Source organism: Macrobrachium nipponense, chromosome 43 (assembly GCF_015104395.2).
Source record: "Macrobrachium nipponense isolate FS-2020 chromosome 43, ASM1510439v2, whole genome shotgun sequence".
NCBI lineage: Eukaryota > Metazoa > Arthropoda > Malacostraca > Decapoda > Palaemonidae > Macrobrachium > Macrobrachium nipponense.
Window position 1 is genome coordinate 8,975,480 of NC_061104.1, and position 16,692 is coordinate 8,992,171.

General features: G+C 37.5%; 1 long non-coding RNA gene across 3 annotated transcripts in view; it reads left to right on the forward strand.

The window, feature by feature from the left end:
- Positions 1-16,692, forward strand: part of LOC135213820 (uncharacterized) — a 583,703-nt gene that overhangs the window by 319,794 nt on the left and 247,217 nt on the right. The gene's annotated exons all lie outside the window — the stretch shown is intronic.

The window sequence follows — 16,692 nt, forward strand, 5'->3', positions numbered from 1 at the left end:
GCTCGCCCTGTACCGACAACACACCTCCTCATTTCGACCGCCTGTTAACATTACCATATTTTGGCTATCCGGGCCATCGTTTTCCTCTAATTTCATTTTCTTTTGCTTGGAGCCCCGGCGAAAGATAACAAAAATGCGGCCTATAATGCGCGCAGGCACTTAGACCATGGCTTCTGTTAGCAGTAAAACAAAAGAAAGCCGAAGAGCGCCGGCATAAAGCCTAGGGTCGAAACGAGAGCACCGTGATAATGAAGAAAGGGCTAACGATCACGGCCCGTTGATGTAAACACATCTTGACATGGCAACGCTGTGAAGCATCTTGGCGAGCTCTAAGAAGAACCTCATATCAAGGTCTCCTGCCAAGAGAGATCACAGCAAGATTTCTTCTTCGCGCTTTTCATGGATGGCTGTTGAGGTTTTATAAGAAGCAAGGAACCCCTTGCTTCATTTGCATATTATTCGGCTCTCACACTATTCCTCTTCTTTCTTTCGACAAATTCTTCGAGATTTTTATAAAAGGATGCGTTCCTCGCAAAATAGTTACATGCGAATAACTTACAAGACAGATAAGAAGAGTTATAATAATGGAGTATTGCGCCATGGTCTGAGAGAGAGAGAGAGAGAGAGAGAGAGAGAGAGAGAGAGAGAGAGAGAGAGAGAGAGAATGCGATCCTAAATAAAAAAATGACGTAAGGTTTACGCTTTCATCCTACTTCGTGTTCAACGAATCAGTTTTGCTAGAATGCCTTTCGAAAATAACCACACAAAGAATTCAGGTTTTACGTATGATGTCTAACAACTCAAATCTACAAAAATAAATTCAGATCACAGCCTAACCTAACTAGTGATTGTAATACGTATAAGGACCATGCTAAAGTTTCTGTATCACAATACGTTTTAAAGAGAAGTCGATTTCTTGAAACTGGTTTTTGTTAATGAATGGTTAAATTAAAGACTTTCTTGGAGCACTTTTAAATATGACTTGCAACTTTACTCTTTCAGCGAACCAGTTCCTTTTCAAGTGATTACTTACGTGGATAAGAATGATTAATCTTCCATGCACAGAAGACGATTATAAGTAGCGTTAATGACAAGATCTGACATCCCAAATAAGGAAGACTTAATATATTGTACATCGACTTTGCGTTATCTTGTTTGCATATTTCTCTAAACAAAGCCTCGTTTTGCACGGTTCTAAATCTTCATTTTTTCTAACAATGCAATAATATATTAGGGATTTATTAACTTTATTCGTATTTGTTTTTCTAGGGCCTCTCTAGATAGATATCTTGGGTTTCCCGTCTTAACAGCTTACTAGAAATATCTCGTATTACAGGGCTGTTATTTTAAGTCATTGACTTATTGATATCTATCATTGGATACTAGAGAGACTGCGTTGTTGCTAAAAGTGCTCTTCAAGATGGTTATAATATAATAAGAAATTTAAGTAAGCAAAAGACGATCTATCTGCTGATTTAAAGGAATTATTATTATTATTATTATTATTATTATTATTATCTTCTGGGCAAGAAAAAACCACACAGAGTTGACATGACTAATATTCAGGTGAAACCTACGTGTATATATATATATATATATATATATATATATATATATATATATATATATATATATACACGTAGGTTTCACCTGAATATTAGTCATGTCAACTCTGTGTGTTTTTTCTTGCCCAGAATAATAATAATAATAATAATAATGATAATAATAATAATAATAATAATAATAATAATAATAATAATAATAATAATAATAATAATTACAAGCTCTGGAATAAGACTAGCAGAGGTTAATATCAGGAGAGGGATCTTCCAGGGCGACTCACTGTCCCCACTACTCTTCGTAGTAGCCATGATTCCCATGACAAAAGTACTACAGAAGATGGATGCCGGGTACCAACTCAAGAAAAGAGGCAACAGAATCAACCATCTGATGTTCATGGACGACATCAAGCTGTATGGTAAGAGCATCAAGGAAATAGATACCCTAATCCAGACTGTACGGATTGTATCTCGGGACATCAGGATGGAGTTTGGAATAGAAAAATGCGCCTTAGTCAACATACAAAAAGGCAAAGTAACGAGAACTGAAGGGATAAAGCTACCAGATGGGAGCTACATCAAACACATAGATGAGACAGGATACAAATACCTGGGAATAATGGAAGGAGGGGATATAAAACACCAAGAGATGAAGGACACGATCAGGAAAGAATATATGCAGAGACTCAAGGCGATACTCAAGTCAAAACTCAACGGCGGAAATATGCTAAAAAGCCATATCAAACACATGGGCAAGTGCCATGTAATCAGATACAGTGCAGGAATAGTGGAATGGATGAAGGCAGAACTCCGCAGCATAGATCAGAAAACCAGGAAACATATGACAATACACAAAGCACTACACCCAAGAGCAAATATGGACAGACTATACATAACACGAAAGGAAGGAGGGAGAGGACTACTAAGTATAGAGGACTGCGTCAACATCGAGAACAGAGCACTGGGGCAATATCTGAAAACCAGTGAAGACGAGTGGCTAAAGAGTGCATGGGAAGAAGGACTAATAAAAGTAGATGAAGACCCAGAAATATACAGAGACAGGAGAATGACAGACAGAACAGAGGACTGGCACAACAAACCAATGCACGGACAATACATGAGACAGACTAAAGAACTAGCCAGCGATGACACATGGCAATGGCTACAGAGGGGAGAGCTAAAGAAGGAAACTGAAGGAATGATAACAGCGGCACAAGATCAGGCCCTAAGAACCAGATATGTTCAAAGAACGATAGACGGAAATAACATCTCTCCCATATGTAGGAAGTGCAATACGAAAAATGAAACCATAAACCACATAGCAAGCGAATGTCCGGCACTTGCACAGAACCAGTACAAAAAGAGGCATGATTCAGTAGCAAAAGCCCTCCACTGGAGCCTGTGCAAGAAACATCAGCTACCTTGCAGTAATAAGTGGTACGAGCACCAACCTGAGGGAGTGATAGAAAACGATCACGCAAAGATCCTCTGGGACTATGGTATCAGAACGGATAGGGTGGATACGTGCAAACAGACCAGACGTGACGTTGATTGACAAAGTCAAGAAGAAAGTATCACTCATTGATGTCGCAATACCATGGGACACCAGAGTTGAAGAGAAGAGAGGGAAAAAATGGCTAAGTATCAAGATCTGAAAATAGAAATAAGAAGGATATGGGATATGCCAGTGGAAATCGTACCCATAAACATAGGGACACTAGGCACGATCCCAAGATCCCTGAAAAGGAATCTAGAAAAACTAGAGGCTGAAGTAGCTCCAGGACTAATGCAGAAGAGTGTGATCCTAGAAACGGCACACATGTAAGAAGAGTGATGGACTCCTAAGGAGGCAGGATGCAACCCGGAACCCCACACTATAAAATACCACCCAGTCGAATTGGAGGACTGTGATAGAGCAAAAAAAAAAAAAAGAAAAAAAAATAATAATAATAATTATAATAATAATAATAATGAGAGCTTGAAGTTTACGGGATTCTGAGTCGAATTTCTGGCGATAATAATGATCATTAAAATGTCACTGATTTAACAGAGTTTCTTCAAAGTGCCAAAATTGGTATGGAATGGTTTGTTTAATCTGTTTGCAAATATTTTCTTTTTTTTTCATTCATTATTTTATTTATATTGTTTTTACATAGTAAGATTCCTTGCTTTGATATCCTCTATATAAAGTTAATAATAATAATAATAATAATAATTCCTTTAAATCAGCAGATAGATCGTCTTTTGCTTAGTTAAATTTTTCATTATATTATAACCATCTTGAAGAGCACTTTTAGCAACAACGCAGTCTCTCTAGTATCCAATGATAGATATCAATAAGTCAATGACTTAAAATATCATCCCTGTAATACGAGATATTTCTAGTAAGCTGTTTAAGACGGGAAACCCAAGATAAGATATATATATATATATATATATATATATATATATATATATATATATATATATATATATATATATATATATTGTATATATATATAATATATATATATATATATATATATATATATATATATATATATATATATTGTAATGGCCACAATACCCTGTTAACTTATCGACTTCTTCACATTTCTTGGATACGCGTCACTATAAAAGCCTTAGTTTCAAATGCAAGAAAATACAAAGTAATTAGTACAAGTAATTTTTACCTCGCAAGACTTACATTTGGATCTAAGTCATAGTAGTGACAAGTGTATAAAAAAAAAAATATGAAGAATTTTAGACCATAAGAGGGTATTGTGGCTATTACAATTTTATACACTAAGTCTGGACGACCTATTTATCGTCAGAAACATTGGGAGTGTAGTTGCCATGAAGTTCTAGTTTTAAAATTTTCATCAAGTTCTACAATGTTTATGTATTTGCTGTTCACTGCAATGCAAATAACGACGATTCTATAAATGACTGTATTTTGGAAAGGATTAGCAAGGCTCAGTTACAGGATTCAAAAGCTTCATTCGTTATTTGTGGAGACTGTAATTCAAAGCACAATAAGTGGCTAAATTCAAATTCCACAGATCAGCATGGGCGACCTGCTCTTGAGTTCTGTGTATCCTCTGATATTGTCCAGCTGGTTGAGAAACCCACGCACACTTCTGGTAATAGAATTGGACCTCATATTCACAGATGTTTTGGTTATTATGAAGTCCAAAATCTGTGAATATAGAGGCAGTTCTGACCATTGCGCCATTGAGATGGGTCTGTCAAGTAGTATAATCCTAATTCCACCTTTAGAAAATGGTTTGGCTGAAATCCACAGCCAATTGGTATACATTATTGAAGCTTACCAAGCACTTAATATTTCAGTTCCTTTTACGAGATCCTGATCCTAAGAAGAAGATAAATGAAAATGCTGATGGCTATGTTAATAAGATATGACCCTAGAAAGGCCATCAAATTCAGCGCAAATGATCAGGCATAGTTTGATGGTAAATGTAGATGAGCTACTATAACAAACGATGAAGACAAAATCGTTAGACTGCAAAATTACACCAGTTTTGTTGAGTCTGGCTGCGCTGTGAATAGAAGTTATCATACAGCCAAGAGGAATTACAATAATTCCTTGAAGAGGAAACTTGAAGGAATTACTTAGCCTCATCTGTGGTGGACCAAACTGTCATCATCTCTCTTTGGGCCAGGCTCGTCTTCCATTCCACCACTACTAACAGATGAAGGTAGATTGGTTGCTGGCCCTAGGGAAAAGGATGAACTGCTTCATTGAGCTTTTGAAGGTAAGCAGTCAGCTTGAAGATGTCCCTCTCCCCGATACTTGTCATCCTAAACCTATTCTTACAAAATTTGCATTTTGCTCCAGGGTTGTTAAGAAAATTTGAGATAATTTTGATAGCTCGATTGAAGATCCTGATGGTTTCTTCCCTTTGTTTAAAAAAAAATGTTCTAGTTTGTTGTCTTCAAAGACTACTAGATTCTACAGGTTTTTTTCGACGTATTTTTGCAGATGAGCGCAAGCTTAGTAATGCAGTGCCTGTTCCAAAGAGAGACAGACTGCAGTAACTACAGGCCAATCTCTGTTCTCCCTGTGCTCTCCAAAGTTGCTGAAAAATTCATTTTTAAGCCAATATATAAGTATGTTAGATGTAAAGGGTTGCTAGCTGATGAAGCAGTTAGGTACCTGTGATGCCCTTTTAGACTTGACATGCCATTTGCAAGTGAACCTTGATAAGGGTTTTGAGTGCAGAGTAAGTCAAATAGGTTTTAGTGCTACTTTCGATTTAATAAATCATAAAGCACTTATTTTTAAACATCCGAATCTTCGAGTGGGTGGATATGTTTCAAGGATTACTTCAAGATTTCCTTACAGGTAGTGGCAGCAGCGAGTTGCTGTGGTCGGGATCTTTAGTGAAAAATCACCTATTTTGTCTGGAGTTCCACAGTGCTGTGTTCTTGGTTCAATGTTATTTTTAGTGAATACAAGTGATATGTCGATGATGCAACACTTGTGGGTGTAGTGAAGTCTCCACTTATAAGAAATGAATTTGTCCTCGGCCTCAATCGGGACATGGGCCGGTTCAGGGAATGGAGTAGTCATTGGCTGAACTCCAGTAAAATGAAAACACTTTTGATTAGTAGATCTCGTATAGATTTCCCACCCCATCCTTCCCTTCAGGTGGATGGAACTTTGCTGAACGAGTGAGAAGCTTGAACTATTTTAGGTGTAACCTTTGACTCGCATCTAACTTTTGAGTAACATCCAATGAAATGCTGCACGAAAGTTAGGTATTGTTTATAAGGCCTCATATATTTGTAACAGCGATAAAATCAATGCAACCTGTTTTAGGTCATTTTTACTTCCTTTACTGGAATACTGTTCTCGGGTGTGCATGTCTGCTTCAGCTAGAAATTTATTTATTTTAGATAGTGGTTCATGGTGGTAGGTATCTGGTTCCTAATAGTAGCAGTTATGACTTGTTTGTCAATTTTTTATAAGTTATATTTCGACGGAGAGCTTGCACATTCATAATTTGATCCCTGATCCCCCTTTATCTACCAAGAGCAACCATATTCGCTGAACAGCAGCACCAATATGCAATAAATGCGCCTCGCTGTCGAACTTTCTCGGTTCCAGAGGTCCTTTGTTCATCTCACCGTTGGACTGTGGAACAGCCTCCCAGAGGATGTCGTGCAATTGGAACTTCAGAAAGTTCAAGCGAAAATGAAATGCATTACTGCCCTATACTATGCTTCTTGCATTTTAACACATTTTAATCTTATTTATCTGTTTATTAATTAATTAATTAATTTTTTAATAATAGGGATCTCATCTTTCCTCTTACTGCTTCCTATGAGCACCATATTCTTTGGAAGTTTGAATTTCAAGTCAAGGGCCCCTGTGGGCTTATTCCATATGAAAAGATTTCATCTTCTGTATAATAATGACAATATTACAATCACGTACCTAGTAGAAAGTTACCAGTATATTATATGTGTATACTAATATATAATATATAGATATATATAAATATATGATATAATAATATATGTATATATTATATATATATATATATATATAATATATGTATATATATACACAAATTGAATTTCGTAACTGGAAGCTAATCAAAAGTGGTGGGCTGTAGCTATGGTGTAAGGAGTGATTACAGAAGGTTGTATCCTTCTGTAATCACTTTCTTGATTATGAAGATAGACAAGATAATAATAACCAATTCAAAATTAGCATCGAAGCGTTTAATTCGTTTCATTTGCACGACTCTTATACAGAAAGATTTACCGGTATCCCATTTTTTTTTCAAATTTATTTTTAATCCTCGTGTATTATCTCTGTAGGAACTGATCATGTCGCTGACAGACACCAAATCGTTTCAATTGAATATTTATTCCATCTTGGCCATATCTTTTAGCTTTTGCTTCACTGAAGTGAAGTGTGATATATCTCCTGATCCGTGATATCAATCAACGTCGGGTTTGGCTGGTACTGGGGTGAGTGGCCATTAATGAAGGAACATTAGGCCAGCACATTACTTGTGGGGTGGGGGCCGCCGATGAAAGCCAGGTGCCACCACTGGCATCTAAAACCCCATGAACGTCGGTACTTAAGAACTCACAACAGGCCTTAGGATTCTGTTATGGTTGACAATAGGTGGCAGTGTGGCTGGAAAGTTGAGGTCCTTGGACTTTATTTACTTATTTATTTATTTTAGAACAGTGGCAGATTTTGCAATTTCATAATTTTCATGTGCATTCTGAACGAGAAAAAGAATTTAATTAGCTATAATACAATCATTCTACAGCCGCCCTTGTATAACTCATATTTCGACAACCAGTAAACCTTTAGTGATTTAGGAATCGTAATGGAATTTGAAAAAAAAAATAAAAGTTTAAAAACGGAGTATTAAACAAATTCCAGGACAACAAGTGCAAATCACGAAAAGAAACGGAATCGAAGCAAACATCAGTTATCGCCCTTTCCCAAAGAAAGTCAGATCAACAGAAAGAAATAAAGAAAGCGTGAAAGAAAGGAGGCAAAAGCCACTGTCTGAAACAGCAGCCAGAAATGTTCATCAGAGATGTCCATTTTGCGCATCATGTCAACATCCAAGAAGGAGACTTGTCTGGATGTTGAACACAAGTCCAGGCCGCGTCCAGCTTCTCGCAAGACTTATAACTCCCACATCATAAAGTCTCCCAAGAGTATCGTCAGGCAGGCCGAAGCTCCCTCACCCTCTCTCGCTCTTTCTTTCTCTTCCTTCCTCCCCTGCAGCGCGAAAGAACGAGGAGGCGTCTCGGTCCTGGAAGAGTGCGAGAAACGACATACACACCAGAGTCCTGGAACGCGCGAAGAATTTGGAAAAACGACCGAGAGCGAACGGACCACGAGAAGGAGGAACCATTGTCCCAGTCCGGTGGCGTGTGTTAGCTTACTTTCCTGTATAATTTTCACATTAGAGAGACGATAAGAGGAAAATGTCCGTCCCTGTGAAATTCATATGTGAGGTAGAGAGCCAATAGTGCCCATAACCGGAGGGAGGGTGATTGGTCCAGAGGCCATGATGCTCTCCTCTCCAATCCTCTCGCTATGCTCTCCTTTTTCTTTCGCCCCTAAGAAGACACGAGATAACTAGGTGGAGAAAGTACACATAAAAGGATGAAAGGAAAATGTTTTCATTACGGCTTTTTTTCAGATTCTTGACAGAGAGAGAGAGAGAGAGAGAGAGAGAGAGAGAGAGAGAGAGAGAGAGAGAGAGAGAGAGAGAGGGCAGATGAATGAAAATAGGGAAAGTGCCTCTTTACTCAGGCAAGGTAATTCCCTGGTCATGAAAAGAGTAACGCAGGGTCTGCATGATTCTACGTAAAGGAAATTGGTTTTGGGTTGATTTTACAGTACTCTTTTCGTGTATCTTAGACAATTTTAAGAAAGGGGGAAAGAGAGAGACAGAATCGGGGGAAGGGGAAAGGTAGGATACACTGATTGGTTACATTTCTATTGGCTTCAGTATTATGTTTTGAAATGATAGGTAATAATCTAATGATATTCATTGGTCTTTAAAATTGGAATAAAATATTGCACATTTTACATCCTCAGTGAAGTAGTTATCCAGGAAACAATGATAATTTGTATATCTGTTAATGAACATCTAGACGGATGGATATTGCTTAGTTAAATTTAAGGCATAAGACAATCTTCATCACATAAGTATATACATATTTGTTGTTTGATTATTGGAAAAAAATCTTGAGATAAAGCGAAGATTAATTTTTAAAAGTAATTTTATTTTTTATGCATAGGAAGCTGGTTAATGTTGTTGAGACAAACTTTTTAAGAATACTTTAGTGTTAAAATTTTTTTGTGGTCTTGTAAATCTCCAGTGATGGTACTACATCTAATGCGACCAAAACCACAACCGATTTTATCCGCGTGATGCTGGCTATTGTCTTGTCGTACTTGGAACAATAGGCACTTTCCTTATCTTCCAAGATACTTCTGCTAACGCTACCAAGACTGCTGCTGTTACTCTGTCATTTTTCTGCCTATCTAAGAATGATGCCGGTTTGCGTTAATTACCTGAGGGCTCCCGATAGGTAATTGGAGTTCATGAAATGGATTAGAAAAAGCAGAAAATTGTGAAAAGTGAATTTTATTGGTCTCTCTCCTCTCTCTCTCTCTCTCTCTCTCTCTCTCACTGTATATATATATATATATATATATATATATATATATATATATATATATATATATATTTATGTATATACATATATATATATATCATACATATATACATATATATATATATATATATATATATATATATATATATATATATATATATATATATATATATATATATGTGCGTGTGTGCATGTGTGTATAATGTATGTATATATATATATTATATATATATATATATATATATATATATATAGATATATATATATATATATAAGAGAGAGAGAGTGCTTACCTGTAAAAGACATTCGGGTAAAAATTGAAACCAAGTTGTAATTCATGCTTATCAAGCAATGCTAACGTACTTTGAAGATCCTAATAAGTTATATCACAATGTGTAGTAAGAGGTAATTTTATATATATTACAAAAACCGGGAAACTTTTTAACAAAAAATGCTTGTAAATTGCAGTGTGTTATTACATATTGCAGAAATTAGTACATTTGCTGCTGTGACATGATCTCTCTCTCCCTCTCTCGCAAATTTTCATAGCCCTGAAAATATACTACAGCTTCTTATTGGATTAATCCCAGTGCACAAGACACAACACTTTACCGATACAAAAGTCTACTGTAACGAGCATTTTTGCAGAGTACGCCTAGGCTAAAGTTAACTGGTTGAGTTTGAAACATGGGAAAAGTGAAATACGTATTCGATAGATAAGATCTTACAGTGGTGATAGGGCGAAACTGAATTTCCATTGTCGTGAAGCCAAAAGGAAGCGTTTTGGAAATTAATGGAGTGTTCATTTCCAGTTTATCGCTAGCAAAATACGGATTTATATGTTGAGGAAACTTCTTGGAAAATCATCGTGTTTTTTGTATTTCAAATTATATATATATATATATATATATATATATATATGTGTGTGTGTGTGTGTGTGTGTGTGTGTGTGTATTTATGTATGTACGTATATATATATATAATATATATATATATATATATATATATATATATATATATATGTGTGTGTGTGTGTGTGTGTGTGTGTGTGTGTGTGTTTTAAAGCTTTATTATATATTAACGCATTATCTGATAAGAAAACGTTTCTAGGAAGGACTGTTTTGTTCATATATCCTTCGCTATCAATTGGAGCATTACCCAAAGAACAAGAACGAAAGTCAAAGAGCAACGTCCTGTTCATGGTTAATCATAAAAAAATTTGTGCCCCGTGATGTAACGTTGCATTGACAGCAGGTATCAAAATCACAACGAATATTAGTCATTTCGATTGCAATGGGAATGGAATCACCCTGCAGACAAGGGCAGGCAACATAGGTTAATATATATATCTAAACAACGGGAGCATCGCCCCGTTATTCTCATATTTGGTAAGCATTTAGCAAGAGCGGAAGGCGAACTAAGTCTGGTAACACTCCCCCCCCCCGCCCCCCCCCCCCCCCCCCCTCTCTCTCTCTCTCTCATCTCTCTCTCTCTCTCTCAGACCCTGACAATAGACTCTCTCTCTCTCTCTCTCTCTCAGACCTGACAATAGACTCTCTCTCTCTCTCTCTCTCTCTCTCTCTCTCTCAACCTCCATTCCATCATCTAAGGTCACCAAATCAGAGTCGGAGCTACAAAAATATACGTTTATTCAAAGTAAAGTATTAATTGAATAACTTATGATTCTCACAGGGATATTTAATAGAATGATAACTCATAGTTCAAGTCTCCACAGACAACCCCCCGTGAAATAATAGTCTTAATCAGTAATTGTCAAACACCAATTATCTCCTCTCCAAAATATAGTCCCCTCCACTAGGACACTTAGTCCCCTCACCGATCTGCCTGTTTAAAAGACGAGAACACACTAGTGAGCGCACACAATTGTAAAGACAAAGTCAAAAGATTAAATGAAATAGAACATCTTTACAAAATGTTAAAAAACAGAAACAAGCCAACCCTTTGGCTAAATCACAATAATTCTTACCCATTGCAGCTTGGAATATCACACTGAAACAAATAACTTTCGCAGAGCTATCCCGGCATCATGCCTTTTCTCCCCTATAGCTGTCTCCATCCTTGCCTACCATAGTTACCTTCCCATTAAGAACAACGAAAGAGGGGCACACATACAGATGAATTCACACTCTTCGGTAACTGGTTGCAGCCAGTTTTCAAAGGCACCTTGGACAAGCTATCATGGCACTGATATGCTTAGGTAAGGAACGCACATAACTACAGGACGATCATTGATCTGCTTAGGTACATCAGCATTCTTAAGCGAGAGGTTTTGTCACTTGGACTTCTCTGTCGTCCAGGGAAGTTAAAAATGAAAAATCTGTACATTCCTCCTTTTTACAGATTAGCTTGGCCACCATCCTGGCTAGCCCCAGCCTAGCCACAGGCCACATAAAATAGCTCTTATATAAAAAAACACATTGGCCGGCTCAAACACAAAATATAGTAATAACTGCACGTCTCTGGCAGTATAAAGTAATGTCTATCACGCTTCATCTCCAAAAACAATTGGGTGTATAAACTTTTCTCATTTTAAATTCTTGAATATCCCTCTTTGTCTGCAACTGCAACTCCACAGACTCGTGAAAAATACGCTGTAGGAAGGCGAAATGTCTCCCAGTGGAAAACATCCAACGGCTTCTGTACACCCAAAAGCGCTGTAGAACTCTGTAGACTTGTAGAAACTTCTCGCAAGCGGGCAAACGACAGCAACATCTCTGTAACGGCTGATGGGCGTCTTGCTAGTGTCGGGGAACGACGATTATGGTGTGTTTAAGTATGTCAGTCAAGTCATCAGTCAATCAAAAATGAACTAATCCCAGACATACTTCATACGCTCTCTGTCTACAAGCAAAGAATGCAATTAATACACACACCTATGTATTAACACAAAGATGAATGCGTCTCTTTTAATATGTGCCAATAAAAAACCACATCACTTTCTACTCATATCGGGGAAAAAAATGTGGTATCCTAAACCAATCCCATAACTCACAAAATGATTCATACACAAAGTCGAAAAACCCCCAAGGACTCAAAAAAAGAACACACACCGTAACACTTACCCCTTCACAATGAAAGAAAACCCGGAATCTGCGCAATTACAAACATGCTAATACACACACCATTTGAAAGACTCCGCATTACGGGAGAGAAAACACTTAGTAGCATGCACTCAAAAGATCTCATTTCTAACTGACTGACTGCCCAACCAAGTCCCGAGGCATCACCATGGGAAAATTGATGACTCCAGTACAATTTCTCTGGCTCAGTACAATACCCACGGATGGACACACCTTAACCCCCATAAGTTACTAACTGAAATATAACACATTCCCACAATCAGACACTCTGAAAACAGCATTTTATAGCTGATACCCATCTCACAAAAGGCTTTTTCGTTCGACCACCACTTATTCTCATATTTGGTAAGCGTTTAGCCAGGAGCAGAAGGTGAACTAAGTCTGGTAACACTTTCTCTCTCTCTCTCTCTCTCTCTCTCTCTCAACCTCCACTCCATCATCTAAGGTCACCAAATCAGAGTCGGAGCTACAAAAATATGCGTTTATTCAAAGTAAAGTATTAATTGCATAATTCAGATTCTTACAGGATAATTAATAGAATGCTAACTCATAGTTCAAGTCTCACAGACAACCCCCCGTGAAATAATAGTCTTAATCAGTAATTGTCAAACACCAATTATCTCCTCTCCAAAATATAGTCCCCTCCACTAGGACACTTAGTCCCCACACTGTTTAAAAGACAGGAGAACACACTAGTGAGCACACACAATTGTAAAGACAAAGTCAAAAGATTAAATGAAATAGAACATCAGAGAAATTCAAATAAACGATCGTTATAACGACCATTATAAAGTATTACTTAATGAAACAAGCTACTTTAAACACAACTTAGAAAAAAGAAAATAAATTACTACAAAACTGAACAGCAATAAATACGGACATACACAAACTGGTTATATATTTTTTTTCTTAGTATTGGGGTCAAAATAAGGAAAACTAATACAAATTATTGTAAGTTGAAAAAAAACTTTTAATAAAATAAAATACAATTTTTTTAAACAGCTGTTTTAATAATTAAAAATATAGATAAATTTCACGTCTATGTAATCAATGGTCATACATATCAAACAAATTTACAGTAATTATTTGTCAATATTGTCACATGATTTGTGGCTGTGGCAAGCACTGTTGCATTGAAGGCTAGCTTTCAAACAAGAACACTGCTTTGACAAGCAATTGCTCCTACCAAAGACATCTCTGGTATCTTTGGCCACCACACACACTTCCTGCTCGAACTAGTTTGCGAATACTTAACTTGTGTTTTGTTTGGGGATATTTTCAGGCAAAAGTCCTTTATACTGAACAAAGTCGAATTGATTTCTGGCAAGTTTACCATTGATAATTCCACTTTTTGTGCCAATCACATAACCACTGTCTTCAACTGCTAATACAACACCTACTATGTTAGGGGGGTCTCCTTTACTACGGTCAAATTGAGACACCTGTACAGACACATTGTCTCCAACATCAACTGCTCGCATTGATCTAGTGCTGCGTGCTAACATTCGTTGAGCTTGCTTTTGAGACCATACTCAGCTTCCTTTCTTACTGTTTTGCTGGATGCAATACTTCGGTTGAGATATTTTCTTGTTCCATAGCAGGTTGCTGCTGAGAGTCTGCAACTGGATGTGGTTCACGTTCACATTCAGGGTCTACTGATATTAGGTCATCCCGAGCTGAATCTCCGGTAAGTGGAACTTCTATAAACCTTTCAAGTTCTTCTTCTTCAATACCAGACGATATTTTGCTGATGAATGCATCTGGTAAATTTTACTTAAGACCACATCTTGGCTTGTTGCCAGTGAGCGCTTGATAGGGAGTCATCTTGATTGCCTCATGATATGAACTGTTCATGGCCCACTGAACAAAACGGACACCATAACTCCATTTAGCACAATTATTGTCTCTTATCCATGCCATGAGCTTGAGTTTCACATCCCCATTACCTCTTTCAATAGATCCCTGACTCTGGGGATGCCGAGGACGCCCATTTACTAAGATGAGTTCAGGCCATAGTGAGGCAAGTTCTTGATCACTTCAGCTGTAAATTCACGTCCATTGTCAGACTGAAGGATGTGGTGCACCTAGTATATCCAAGAAGATGAAAAGAAGTTCATTGGCAACCTCAGCTGCTGTCTTTGATTTCAGGGGACGAATCACTTCCATCCTTCATAGTCTGCATGTCGACCAGATCTACTTGTCCTCTTTCATTGAGATCTCTTACGGACAGTGGTCTGACTACAACTTCTGCTGCCGTTTCTTTTCTGCGACGGGGGCTGGTGTGGATCTTTGGACTCGAAACAAATAGGATTTTGTATAAATTTAATCTGCTCCCAGAAATTCACAATGAAAATTAGTGACTCCACTACAGAATTAATTTGATCTATCCACGAACAATTTTTTCTTCGTGCAGATTCATTATCTGCTCACATCTCTTCCTCTCCCCTTTCTGTAAGATTTCTGCATCCATAACTCTTTGGTTTTAAGATTTTTCTCTCCTCCTGACGAAGCATCTGAAAATCTCTGCAAAGTGTCTTTTGACGACCAGTACGAGGAGAACGCGAGGAGGCGAGGGAGAAAATTACACGGTAGCAGAGAGAGAGAGAGAGAGAGAGAGAGAGAGAGAAGAGAGAGAGAGAGAGAGAGAGAAAGTAAGTTTTCTTGCTCTGCCAGCAATTAGATCATTTTTGCAACGGTAGTGACAGAGGCTAACTACACTTTCATTACAGAAAAACTGACTGACAGGAAAAAGTTCCGATAAGGTAATATTATTTTCATCAACAAACGAAAGTCATCTTATCATTTTAATGAAAAATGTAAGGATACAATAGAAAAACCTGTATGATTATTGTAATGCAACAGTTTTATACTCAAGAACCAGAGCAAAGTCTCCATGTATGAACCCTCCAGATGTTATTCGCCGTCCCATTCCTATTACCGAGAATATATCCCATCAAGAGGAAGTCTCCAGATGGCCAGAAGATGAACATATGATGACCTGTAATCGTCAAAAAGGGTCCAAGAAAACTAGGAAAAGGTCATTTCATGACCTGCAACCGAGGGAGAACCAAAATATTTGCATGAGACCCATTCCACTTTCACGCCTCTTTGATTCCCCAACCAACTGCCAAACAGAAAACTCCCTTTACTGGAAGGAATGGGTATACGGAACCGAGTAGCACGATTGCCCAAATAACAGTGTCCTTTGGAACGCCTGACCAATCGTCGATGAGACTTGCCTGAAAGGAATCTCAAGTTCTTGATATCATAATCTTCTCTTATTGTTCTTAAAATTGGGGATTGTCTGTTAAAATCATCTCTTTTCAGTGTTTCATTTCTGTCCAAAACTGGATTCTACTCAAGAGAATATATTGTAAGCCTCTGATGTATTCCATGTACTGCATATTTCCCATGGAATGGCATTGTAATCCCCTCATCTCTCGCTCATAAACGCTACAAATGTCTGTTTCCGTGAGTTGTTTTGATTATACAACTAATTCAGTGCTATTTTCAATAAGGCATCGAAAAGAGAGCAGACAGGTAAACAAAATAATGTTCAGACCGCCTGTTACAAAATGCAATAAGAAAGTATTGCTTTTGACAGGGAAAAGATCTGGTCAAACTCGGTTGAAACAAATCGATGGAAAGTTTGCCTGGAACACCGTGTCAAGATCTGATTTTGACGACATATCTCTCTCTCTCTCTCTCTCTCTCTCTCTCTCTCTCTCTCTCTCTCTCTCTCTCTCTCTCTCTCTCTTAAGGTCTGAAATGAACAGAGATTCATTATACAGATTTCTTCTAACTTTCCTACTACTGCTCTTCAACATAGGTATAATTAAAGTAATGCCTTTCATGTGAATTTG